The 14,161-nt window shown below is 34.8% G+C and overlaps 1 long non-coding RNA gene across 1 annotated transcript in view; it reads right to left on the reverse strand.

Annotated features, from left to right (window-relative positions):
• Positions 1-2,052: 2,052 nt before the first annotated feature.
• LOC106018841 (uncharacterized) overlaps positions 2,053-14,161 on the reverse strand; it is a 39,472-nt gene continuing 27,363 nt past the window's right edge. The window contains exon 5 of the long non-coding RNA XR_003497060.3: positions 2,053-3,435. This is a non-coding gene — a long non-coding RNA (uncharacterized lncRNA). The remainder of the gene's footprint in view (positions 3,436-14,161) is intronic.

A 14,161-nucleotide genomic window follows, 5' to 3' on the forward strand; every position in this document is an offset into this window, starting at 1 on the left:
TCTTGCTCAGGGCAGTAGATGCTGTTACTACCTTAGTCTTCTCTTTAAACTGAGGCAAATTGGATAGAGGTAAACAGGTCAGCAAGCAAGAACTAAACCAGTATTTGCTAGCCCAGTGATGACTTAACAGCATCACAGACTGCTGTGATGGGATGATCTGATTGGCAGTGAATAAATTGGCTTGTCATAAACTAGAAAGATAAGCAAAGAAACACAGCTGAGTCATGCATCTTGGGCATACTTGCATGTCTGGAAGAAAAAAAAAAAGCAACAAAATCCTCTCTTTCTGTTGTCTTACTGCCTTTCATCTTCTCTAAAACAAACAAACAAAATAAAACTTTAAAAAGAAAACCTGGTATCTATTGACTGCTTACATATCACACCTCTCCCAAAACTGAGCTCAAACAGGTAAATTGTGGATTTGCTACTTTGGTAGAAAGTTCTCTTGAAGAATAATAAAAGAAACTAACAGGTCATAGAACATTAACCTGTGTAAATGTTTGGTTCACCTGGAGTCAACATGAATCATAGAGCACAACAACACTGCATGTTTCTCCACAGGATATGTATGCAGCGCGCTCTCATATTAGAGCTGTTGGAGCTGTGGCCACATTATAACAGATCTCAATAAAAAGGCATTGAGCTTGTAATGAAGTTGAGAGCTTGAGATTTCCTCCTCAGATTCTGTGTTGTTTGAATTCCTAGGTAACAACATCAGAAAAACTTGTGTGTCCTGGAACATTTTCCAGCTATATCATTTGGTCTAATACATGTACTCCCTCATGTCACTCATATTTTTTAGATAACCCTGCTTATATTAACACTACTGCATCACAACTAAACTGCTATAGTCAGGAGCTGGCACTTCAGGCTTTTTCACTTTTTGCTGTTCTAAACTAGGGCCTTTAGTTAGTATTTGGTCTAATTTCTTCTGTTTTAGGCAGGGCAGCACAGTAATGTATGCAGCATGCTGTGCTTAGCTTCAGGCTAAGAATTACAACACTCTACATTTTCTACACATCCAGCTTTACTATGCAGACTCCAGTGATCACTGAGATGGGGCATTTGGCTGCAAGATACCCTATAGTCATAGGGGTATTCGTGGGAGTAAAAGCAAATAGATAGTGCTAACAGCAGTTTAACATTACTCCTGCTATACAGTTAACTACTTCCTTCCATTTGAGGTAAGACCTCAAATGTATTTACCCCTAAATATACCCATATTTAGCTGTATGCTTTTAACTAAAAAGCTCATTGCAAGTTTTATGCTCTGGTTAGATGTACTGTGTATGATGCAAAGATACTATTTGAAGTTATTTTTCTCATTTGAATGGTATGAATGTTCTTCCCCCGCCTTATAAATCTGTCTTGATGTGTTTCTTTATTTGAAAACAGCTGCAGTGTTTTTGAAAACTGATGTCCTTTACTAGTCTTTCCAGCTAGAGAAGTGACATTGTCATTCCTTTATGCTGCATGAAAGCTTTTAACTTGCAAACACATCCTGTCTCCCTCACATAGTAGCTGATTTATATACTCTGGAAAAAGAGAGAGAGAGGTGCAGAGAGAGACAGAGAGAGAGACAGAGAGAGAGAGAATAAATGGCAGCAACATTTGCTTTTTAATAACATACAGAAAAAAAATACTTCAAAATCAGCCATGCATGAAGGAAACATACAGGAGGGGACCTTAAATACAAGCTACTGACAGATCATGAACCCAAACTGCCTTTTATGTATCTTGAAGAGAAAACTTTGTAATCATCTATGCCATCAGTACTGACAGTATATTCACTGAAATCATTATACCAAAGTGTTGTAAGGCTTGGGATTATCTGAAAGAGTAGAGAACATTCATTTATTCATGAAGTAAAACTGAAAGGCTTCTGTGTATCATTGGGCCTCTCTAATTAGAAAGTCAGGGAAATAAGGCTTTAGTTAAATTTTGCTTGAATAGTAAGTTAATTATTTAAAAGAACAGAAGGAAGCAGAATATTTCTCTAGAAAGAATAAATAGATTAATCTCAGGTATTTATTCTTAAATGGTTGTCAGGTATCATTGTGCTACTCCCAAATGCATTGAGAAGGTATTTGTTAAGAAGATAAAACAGAGAATTTTGGATTCACTGCAACAGTGAGAACTGGGAAACAAATGACACCCTGAATTTTTTATTTATTTTTTTCTAAAACTCAGTAGATTGTCATCAAAACTGAACTCCTAATCTCTGGAACAGGTAAAATACAGGAACAGGAAGCAAAGACTTGACCGTATATGTAGCTGTCAGAGTCCTGACTTGGTGTGTTATAGAATTAAGAAGAATAGTTTCTCAACATCCATTCAGACATCGTTTAAAATATAATAACTTAAAATAATAAGTAAAATAAAATAAAATCCTACCAGATGTCCTACATATATCTTGTCCATATGTTCCAATCCTCTGCTGACCAAAGGTAGTTTTCAGCTGATCTAAAGCAGCAATCTTAACTCTTGACTTCCACTGAAGAAATTACATGTCACAACAAATATGTTTCAGTAGATTTTGCCCATGGAAAGGCTGCATGCCATTAGTACTAATTTTTATATATATCTTTGCTTTGCATCTTTGATAGCTAATTCACAAGACCTAGAAAATGATATAGCTTGATATTGTTTATGAAACAAAATTTATTGAGAAAGACACTAATATCAAAACATAAATTTATTTCTAAACCTGAAGACTCAAAATGCTTATGCTTATGCACCATCTTAATTCATAGTAGGTAGCTGACATATTTTTGTGATATAACCCTAGACTATGTATGCATTTATGAAGATAATCTCAATTGTCACAAAATAGAAGCTATCAGAATCCATTAGAGCTTTTCTAAAATACTTCTATTTGTAATAAACACAAAGAATTTTAAAAAATCAACAGCAACATCCAAAAAAATATATTTTCACATATTTTGTGATGATATGCAAGTAAGTTTATATTCTGATAGGTTCTATTAGAGAATTTCACACTCCAGAGAGCATTTTCACACACTGTCTCAACAACAAAAGTTAGCACCATGTACATACCTTAAACTTCCCTACAGCAATTTCTATTTTCTGCAGACAGAGACTAATGAATTATAAAATATAATGCATGCTAGAAAAGAGAGGAGAGGAATTGTATTGCATCTTTCAAATTAATTTTGTTTTTAAGGAAAATAACCTCATACGATAGTTCTTTCACAATACAACTTTACAGGTCATTAAAATGCTTGCAATTTTTGACAGCTTCTAGAATCCTTTAGGGCACATCCTCATATCTCTCATGGCCATGACAAGCAAATTATTTGTAATTACCAACCAAATCAGAGCTGAACAGAGGCTTCAGTTTTCCTTACTTTGTTGTCCTGTTTCCATCTCTTAAAAAAAAAGCAACATTGCTGGGAAACGTCACCTAACAAATACCTGTAACATAGAAAAAGCAGCTGTGACCTTCAGAAAAGAGTTAAAACTGTTTAAAATCCCTCAAAAATATTGAATAAATTCTATAATATTTTGATGTTAACTGCAGCATTAATGTCAACAATAATCAATACACAAGATTTGTCATTCGAGTGTTTTAGACTAACATAAGCATTTGTGAAGGATGCTGAGTGTAATCAAAATGACAAGTACAATTCTTGTAAAACATTATGGTTCAAGGAGATTCTGAAGGAGAAAAATAGGTCTGCATCAATACAATCAAAACTGATTTTGGCCATCTAACAGATAGTTTGCTGCAAAGCCTGAAAATGTTCCTACTGAATACAAACAAACAAAAAGTGATATATTTATTATTATATGTATTGCTTTATCCTCAGAAGCCCAAAATATGTTTAGGACCTTGATCTTCTATTTACTTCATAAAAGTAATCACTTCATTATATAAGATATGTTTTTCTAAATCATACTCTCCAAATGTTTGGCACTATCGATGCTGTGATCATTGCAGGATGAATTCCAAGGGCAACTTTAAGAAGAAAGCCTTTGCTGAAAAACTTTAAATAGCAGAAAATATGAAAGGTAAATACAACAGGCAATGGAAGGGATGGGTGAAGATTGACGACATGGTCAACACAGGGTTTCTCTACACAAGTATCTTTTTTCTGATGACAACCAATAACAGTTGTCAACCATAATTGAAAGAGAAGTGTACCCATAGGGAAAAATAATCTGATATCTCCACTCTTCTTCCAATATCTTCAAATCCCAATTTAGGGGACTTGCTGTTTCAGAGGTTGCGTCTAGGACTTTTGAGTTCGCAGTTGCCAAATGATCTATTTTTCATGAGTTTGACAAAACCATTCCTGAACTTGTTTGTAATTTTGCTTTTTGGAATTCCTCTGACAATCATATTCTCAATTTACATATGTGTTGTGTGGGAATGCATTTCCTTCCATTTATTTTATACCTCATTATTTCCTTTGGAACCCTTTGTGCTATTAGAGCAGTGGAATCCTGATTCCCTAGGCCTTTTAAGAAGCATAGATCAGTTTTCAATTGATTATCTCTTTTCTGATTTTTAAAAAATAAAAGTTTATCAAGCTCTACAGGATAATCTTGACTTTCTCTGAACTTATTCCAACCTTATCATATCCTTTTGAGGTGAGATGACCAGAACTGCATATTTGTGTAATTAGGATCAGTTAAGTAGTTTTTGTTTGCTTTACAAGTACCTTATTTTAATCCAATGGCAAATCCACTATATATTTGTAAATAAAACCTAAAGAAACAATATTTAGCCTTGACCAGCATGGTTTTTTTTGTTTGTTTGTTTCTTTGTTTTTGTTTTCTTTTCTTCAAGTGTAAACACTTCTGGCAACATATAAATTCATAAATGAATTCAAGATTAGTTTTAGTCTTCAGTCTTGGCATTGTGGTTCTCTTTATATTCATGAAACTATATAAATTAGTCCACTATTACAAAAGCTGAAAATCTACAGATACAAGGCACATTATCTTTCTGTAATGCTTGATACATGTTCTGTAATGCTTGATACATGTAAGCAAAAGGATTTCAATAATTCTTTCATTTCAGGAAAAAAAAATGCTTTAACATTTTAGTAACCATGGGATATGACATACTTTTCATAGTCCTTTGAAGTGCACAACTGCCTTCAAAATGAAGGAGTTGCACATTTGAATCTGCACTTCAGTGTACTTTCTGTGAATGTACCAACAAATTCTCCTCACTTCTTGGGGCAATGTAATCCCTGTGGTGGTCAGGAGTGAACTTTCAAGAAGAAGTGTTACCATTGAGATTTTACTTGGAAAACCATTTAGTCTGTAAAGATATGTCAAAGGGAAAGAGAATGCATTTGTCATCTCTGGTTCACCTATGTATTTTTGTTATAATCTTTTTCGTGGAATGAGATGTCATTACTAAGTTGTGTATTGTTCCAACATAACCATCCATTACAGTAAAGTAGAAATAGCATATTTCATTAATCACAAGCACAAGGTTAAATAAAGATGTAAGCATATTGGCAGAGCAAATCTTCAAGTGTATGTCACATTGATCTATTAAGCAAATGCTTTAGAAGGGGTTACAGATCTGAGAGAATAATAGTAGCCATATTAAGTAGCTCTGTATTAACTATGCCAAACTCAGTAATTCTTGTTTATATTGCTGTAAAGAAATTGGTTATTTCAGTTGTCTGACATAGAGGAACATATGGTACATAACATTTGAAATCAGAAGAAATTCACTGGGAAAACAGACAAACAAACAAACAAAAACAAGCACTCAAACTGATTCAATCCATTTGGTTTCATACATATGCCTTTCAAATCTATTGTTTTCTTACACATTAGTAAGCTGTTCCTTCTTTGCTACAGAGATGAATGTGCACAGAATCTATGGTCAATTCATTCTCATATCAGTGGTCATACCCACACTTTGTGCTTTGATAAATAAAGACCTGAATATGAGCCAGGATAACTTCGTGGGATGTTATACTATGTATGGCTATACTATGTATGGCTACATATTAAGAGAGGTTGCTGGGACAACAGCTATTCTCTTTTGCTCTGTTCCAAAACAGATTTTTTACATTATTCCTCACTAAGTGATCTCAAAACGGTGTGGTGTTCTTTCTGATTGTGCTTTTCACATATGTGAAATGGTCGGTTTGCTCTTTGGATTTGACAAGAATACCCATCTTTTCAGAAGATATGTGTGATATCTCTAGATCACTATTGTCTTCTCTAGCCATCATGAGTTTTTCCCACATTCTTTATTTCTACATTTCTACAACTTTGATATTCTAAAACCAATAAAGCACAAGTGACCTTTTGACTCACTAGGATACCATACACTAATCTGGGTAAGAATTGATGGTCTTGAGTGCAGGAGTTATAATGATGATAATAATGGTAAGTTATCTGGACTTAAACTATAGAAAATAACGAAGTTCGGTTAGGTATGTATCTAACAATTGACTTTAAGAGCACTTCCTGCACACTTCTGAATGTTTTAATAATGTATTTACACTACAATATTGTTAATAATACCTGTTAATGAGTTCAATGTAATAAGTATAATGTTTTCAGGAATAAAATGAATGTTTCTGATATATGTCATAGCCCTCTTTTACTTTTTAACAGTTGCTTCACAAGTGTTTACTATAGACAGGAGATCACTGTGGACATGACATTTTTTAGAAAGGTAGAAATGCACTTGAGTTATTTCCATCTATTTTAAAACACTTTATTCAACCTGCTTTCTGACAAGGTTACAGACAAATACTAATGTTTCATTATTTATTTATTATCTGAGGATGACTTACAGAAAGATCACATCTGCTTTTTTTAAAAAAATGTTTCTGACTTGCTCAATTGCATAGTCATATCTCCTAACCTAAATTACTAGTGGTGCTATGCTGCTAAAGTATACAGTGGCATGGGATGGCACAATATGAGGAGTAAGTGGGATAAATTCTCTTTAGCAAAGGTAACTGAATTTAACTTTTCCAATTACCGAGGCCTAGAGTTACAAATTTAATTTCTTCTGTGCAACATGAAAACTGCATATTCATTGGATTTACGGGATTAACTTTTTCACAATTTGTATGCATATTTACTGTCTACGTACCTAAAGAATTAGAAATGCTATTGTTAGCACATTTATTCTTTCATCTGCCCATTTAAAAAATCTTGGTCTGAAGTTGTATTTTCTCTCTCTCTTTTTTTTTTTTTTTTTTTTTTGACTGTACCTGCCCTGTGCCTGCAGACTGGATAAAGTAATGCTTTCATTCTCCATTTCAATCTTCCCAGATTCGTATCCCTTAAACAGAGTTGGGAAAACAGCCAAAAAGTAAAAGGATTACTTAGCCGGTTGATTCTAGTCTTCTACAATTGAAAATAATCAAACTCAGTTGACATATTACAAAACCTTTTAGCAATTTTTACAATACTTAGAAATGTTCAATTCCTTCATTAATTTGGAAACACTTAATGTCAAGAAAATATAAGGGACTGGTATTTATGTAATTCTCATATTTTGCCTTCACTTTACTAGCACTCTAAAAATAAGACACTATACAAAATTGATTTACTTTGTTATCCCTATAAATCCTCCAAAATCACTCCAAAATTATACTGATTTCACATTGTCAAATATGCTGAAAATAGTAGAAAACTATTAAAAAATATATTATCTTTATCTTTCTGAATACCTGACAAAAGTTTAATAAAACATGGGAAGTATCTGTAAGCGGGTAATTTGAGTGAAGTGGAGCAATATCTCTTTGCTGGGTGTAACCTGGCTTAAATAATGTTATCAGTGTTACAGATATTCAGCATCTTTATAATATATGTAAGGTGATCTGACATATCTCAATAAATGCCCCTTTTTCCAGTTACATCATCTTACTTAGCTATGGCTTCCTCGTGAAGAATTTTGTAGGAACAATTCAGCCAAAATAGATTAAATCTTTCCAAGGGAATAATGGAAAATATAATAATATTAAAAAAGGAAATGAGTGTGGTTTAGCACCCTACAACTATGGACCAAGGAAAATTCATTTACTTCATAATGTTCAATTTGTCAGAGCTACAGAAATCTTAAAATAATGCATATAAATTCATCAACTTTGAAGTAAATCTCAGTCTGTGCATGAACAGCAACAGCAGAGCTTTATAGAGATTTGCATGTCTGTAACTATTGGCAAAAATGTACTTTAGCTGTCTCCTAGGTATGATCTGTTTCCTCTGCTCCACACAGACTGAACCTCATCACATCTGCACATAGAGCCTGAAAGGTGCTTCAACATGAGAGTCTGTGCATGCATGTTTAGCAGAAGTTCAGGTTTGCTTACGTATTCATAGATACATTTCCTCCAGACACAAAACTTTGTCTCCAAATCAGATTTCTTATTGCCTTCTCCTTAGAAATCGTATACAAGAGAGGATCCTATGTTTTTAGCCTCCTCCCCCTCCCATCCTCTTCACCTCCCTGTTATTGTAGCCCCTAAACTGAAAGAACTGAAAGAATGTGTTGACACAAATCTCTGCACTGAGGGTTTCTGACAATAAACAAATCTGATTTCCTTTTGAGGGTTTTCTTCAGAAACCTTGTCATCTGCTATGCAGAGATCACAGGTCTCTGAAAAAGCAGAAAAGAAAATTCACACTAATTATTTCTCCCTACAGTATTATCATCAGACAGTTTTCAATTCTCTCTTAAATTATATAGTAGCCAGATGGTATCACAGAGTGCTAAGTATCTATTTTATTTGATTTATGAAATAGCTTGAAACTCACTTTCTGAGTATGTAGTTTTTTGAAGTAGATAAAAAAGTTCAGGTATGGCCTGAAGCAAGCACTTCAGGTCAGCATTTGAAAATGTTTGTGTGTACCTGAGACATGGAGATAACATAACTTGCCAGATGTTTAGCCAGAACTGATTACTGTGACTGCACTTGTTCTGAACCTTCCTATCAAGCAGGATAAGCAATATTATCATAGGCACAAACATGTAAATCTGCTGGTGGAAATGTCATTTGTTCTTGCCCTGTGTGATTTTTACAGACCATAGCATAACAGATCCAGGTGCTACAAAATAGCACAAACAGTAATAAGATAAATTTTTATCATCATCATTACCGCCATCATACAGGTTACACCTGCTAAGTGTTTGCCCCAGACAATTGACTGTGATTGGTGTCTGTTCTGTTAAGGTGCTTAAGTCTCCACAGATGGTAATTCCTCTGAGAGATCAAAAAACACTGAGACTCTTAATTCCCATGAATTTTACTTTTTTAATATTCTGGCCCACAGACCAAGAAAAATTAATAAATTCTCTCATGCAATCCTCTGTATTTTGTTAAGAAAGTCAGTTTGAGACTGCTTCAGCCATTAGGGACAAAAGCCAAGGCAGAGGCATGTAAGTCCCTTTGCAGACTGCCTGGATTTTTTTATGGTATCACAGCATCTACAAAATTCGTTACTAAACTGTGTGGCTCTTTCATCAGCAGGAGAACACTTTTTACTGAGAACAGTTCTAGAAAAAAAAATAGTTTTGATTATCCCATTCCAATTTCCCAATGAATCTGTCCCAAGTGGGGTTAATCTCAAAGCTCATTGCCAAACTACAAGGAAGTTCTTGAAAAAGTTTCACATTTAATCCAAAGAGTTCCCTTTTAATCTATAACCATGGATGATGTTTTCAACTAGTTGTAGATGATGAAAGCCATGTTAGATTCAAAGGAATGAATTTCTTAAATGGTTATCTTGAATCAATTCTACTGTGACTGGAGTTGCTAAGAAGGGTGGATAAAATTGGTACACAGGCTCACAGGAATCAGATGTATTTTTAAAGATGTATCCCATTAACATATTCTGACATTCCTTTTCCCAAAGGTTTTCATAACAGCTTTCAGGTTCCATTAATTATGTGCCTCTGGGACTGCAGTTTAATTAAGAACCAATGAGATTAGCACTTTTACCCAACCTACTTGATTATCTACTTCATTCCTTCACTCACTCTCCCTCCCCAGCACATTAGCCAGCTCTTGAAGTTCCTTACGTTTTGCTAGTCCCTGCTCTGCTGCTGGTCTCAGTTACCCCTCATGGGCATCACCAGCCATGATCCTGGAGCATCCCCTACACAACGTATTCATGCACCTCCTAGATCCCCTAGGACCTGCACCCACTTCCAAGACCTTTTCTCAGATTTATCTTTCCAACTCTTTTGTCACCAGCTCTTCTTCTCAGAAAATCAAGTCCTATTCTATGCAGCCTAAATGCAGGAATACAATTAGACTCCTAATTGTTTCTGCTTCCTGGTTTTGTATTAATTTCAGAAAACTCTATGGGACACTTCTGTTTGCCTACACACTTCCAAAATTTACAACCAGCTTGTACCATCTAGCAAGAAGCAGGGTCTGTCTGGGTAGTTCAAAAGCTCAATTTTGGACATTCACCTAGAAACACACACCCAGTTCCTTGCCTTCTGTTAGTGTTCAGTTTATACTATATACTCACCAAAAACACCTATTTATATAAAGTCTGAAGTTCTCTGAAAGAGGATTGTCAGACTGTAAAGTCATTTGATATTATCATAGGAAATCAGAAAAATAACGCCTTCTTACACAGGATGACTTCTAACTTTTCCTAAGGACTCTGCTAACACTTCCCTACAGGCAAAATCATATATGCTTTGATCATGGGAAGTGCAGTGTGAGGTATAGTCCTGGAGGTCCTTTTAATTAGATTTTGCTTTCTACTTAAACTTGAATATATTGATAAGGAAAAGTAGAAATCAATATTGATAGAAACTGTTAGAAATAATAAATTCAATGATTTAAACTCCTAGCTTTGTACTTGAGTAGTTTCTTAAATCTTCACATTCAATGTAGTGTAAAAGTGTGCATAACAGAACCTTCTTGCACATGTACATAAGTGTATAAATTCTGTACTTCCTAGAATCTCTGGAAATTTACATGTTAACATTTATTTCACTTCTATTAAATAGTTAACTCTTTCCCAAAATGATTGCTTTACTTGTATAAAGCTTGACTCTGTATTTTTATGTTTATTGGTCTAGCCAGTCCTTAGCACTGACTTTTACCTCCAGTTGGGTAACACTAAAAACATAGTCCCACAAATATTTTTCATCATGCTTCTCCCATTCTCATCAATCCTTTTAATCTCTCAATATCCACCTTGTTCCTCAGATTAATACACCTTTTTTTTAGTCTTTGACACATTATACCCCTTCATATAACCCTTCTCAGCTAAGGCACACATTTCTCAATCCTGAAGTCATATTTGTGTTATGCCAGCCTGCTGCTATTTGTTTCCACCCTTCATTTCTTTTCAGTAGCATGACCCTTTATTAATGTTATGTGTTGCTATTACTAAAGGAATTCACGTTTGAGAATAGCTTATAACAGCACAAACTGGTGTCATCATATTTTTATTTGGTTAACTTGCTAGTACCATGACTGACTTTTAAAAGAAAATAATAATAATAATAATAATAATAATAATAATAATAATAATAATAATAATAAAACAGTAAGTCAGTAGGTAATTGAAAGAAGAAATTAGACAGAAAAGAGAAGTAAAAAAAAAAATAATAACAAATTACCTAACCATATTCTTGTTGTCTACACATCTTGTTCTCTTTAAGAGATTGACTAAGATTTAGAAATAGTAGAAACTTCAAAGGAATTGACAAAAGCAATATTTCAGCTGCATGTCTTCCCAGTGTTTAAGAAAAGAGAGACAAGTTTCATTTACATAAGCGAAAACATCTTCACCACCTGGTGTGTAGTCAATTGTTTCTTCTGTTGCTTTCTTAGGTGCTCAGGGCAGGGTTTGGGTGATATATGACTCAAGTTACCAGTGTATCTGAACTGCCTTTAGTGTACAATTAACTTGGACTGCCATGTGGTCCATGTTTGCCCATCTCTGCTCATGTTGGAGGAGATTCCAGACATTTTGTCTGAAATCCACCTTGCGAATGCCCTAGCCATGGCTCACACATAACATGCCACAGAGGCTTTTCAGCTAGCAGCTCCCATAGTATGGGAAATTGTCAGTGGCTTCCTTTAAGTGGCTATTAATGCTATTAATAGACATTAAATATGAACCATTCCTGGTCAGCAAATTATAACGAGCAGAGAGAAAAAGGGAGAACACAGAAGGAGGTGGATGCTACAGCTCACAGTTGCTAATTCTGAAAGAATACAAAACATATAGATTGTAAAACTAAACAAACAACTTTAAAGTAGGTTTCATCCCTTTTCAGTTTGTAATTAGGGCAGGGGACAGGATATTCTGAAAGCTCTTCACACATGGGAAAGAGCTAGGCGGAGTGTCAAGCCCTACAGTAGACTCATTCCAGTGTCTCACTTAGCTTTACAATCACTACTGCAGCAAGAGAGGGAAAGATTCAGCACTGCCTCTGGAGGTCTACTAAATCTGAAGACTGTCACTTTTAGAGCAAGAACTTTCTTTCTCTCCAACCTGTAAAGACAATGGAGTGGCAGCCACTATCATTTACAGAAGTTTTCAGGCTTCTGTTGCTTCCACTGATTTTGGTTGTGGAAACAGAGGCAATAGCTGGAGTGAAGTAAATCTGAAATCTACAGCACTGGCAAAGACGCAACTGCCACACAAAACATCTTTGAGCACTGCCTAGCAGAGTGCTGACACAAGTTAGGGTGACAACTTCTTTACCAGCTTTGAGTCTCAAGAGGCAAAACCAAATAACCCACCAAGGAACTGCAGAATGGCAAATGTTCTTTGCCCTTTCATCAGCAGTGAACACAATAGAGACTGTGACTTTGCTGCAGTACTTTCCAGGAGTGTCAAAATGTGTCTGTTATCAAATCTGGATGATCCAAGACACCCAACTACACACATCTGTCTATATTCTAGCATACTTAAAGTTTTAAGACTCTTTGTTTTTGCTACACGCAGACAAAGACTATTATCAGCTTCACCAATGATGCCTTTTCTACACCGGAAAACAAAGCAGGTACATCTATTTGTTTGTTTTTCTCCTATAAACAACAAAAATACAATCAAACTACTATTTTGATTGAAAAAAAAAAAAAAAAGAAAAGGATAAAAGAGAATTCGACATAAGGACAATGATGCAGTGTGGTATTTCAGGACTGGGATTTAACCACCACCAGCAAGGTCAGTACAGCCTCCAGCAAGAGAATGACTCACGGAGGCATTCTCTTGGAGCCATGCATCTTATGCCAGTTGATTTTTGCAGCTCATTCCCGTGAGATTTTCAGGTGATGGGAAGGGTGTGTAAATTCCCACTTATTTTGAGGTGTAAATCTGCAACCTTTATGTTGCAAATGTAAGCATCCTTTACATGTTAGGAAATTATGTTATCTCTTAAAACATGCCTTTTTTAGGTAGCTTTAGTTTCTCTATTTTATTCTCATTTTAGTCAGGCCTGAATTTTGGTGGACAGTTAGTTTGAACATAGTATATGCTCATGTTCTGAAGGAGGTTGGTCTCATTTCTTTAAAGAAACTATTATTCTGAATAATACCTACCAGTACTTATGTGTTAGCATTTGCTATCAAATTTCAAAAATATTAAAAAAAAAGATTTGCTACCAAATCTTGTAGTAATGGTGAATTTCTGAAGCCTCTAAATTAAATGGGAATGAAAAATTTATCTGATTAATTTTAAACATCTTGAATAAAAAATGTTATTTCAGCACAAGAAAGCAAAGATCTTTTTTGGCAGGAAAAAAGCAGCATTTCTGAAAAGGTTTGGTTAACTAATATCACAAGGTTATTAACAGATAATTAGTAAATGCACTTAGGACAGCTTAATACTAACATAGCCTAGGAAAAAAAAAGATGAAAAATATGCATAGTAGGATGAACCTTAATATTCCATTTAGCTTCATTGCTAAGTGCATGAAGAGACATGACAGATGAAAGGTGGATGAAAATAATGTTCTTTTCCCATCAAAATGCAACACATTTTGTCCTTTTCATCTCTGTTTATTATGTTTCATGTTTACAGAAAGAAAACCAAGAGCCAACAGGTTATACCTGGTATTAAAGCCATACTTAATTGGATTATAAGATCTCTAGAATGCCCTTACCATTTATCTTACTCCTTCTTAATTGCCTCATCATCGTTCTTTTGCTACTTTATCTACAGTCCA

Source organism: Anas platyrhynchos, chromosome 4, assembly GCF_047663525.1.
Source record: "Anas platyrhynchos isolate ZD024472 breed Pekin duck chromosome 4, IASCAAS_PekinDuck_T2T, whole genome shotgun sequence".
NCBI lineage: Eukaryota > Metazoa > Chordata > Aves > Anseriformes > Anatidae > Anas > Anas platyrhynchos.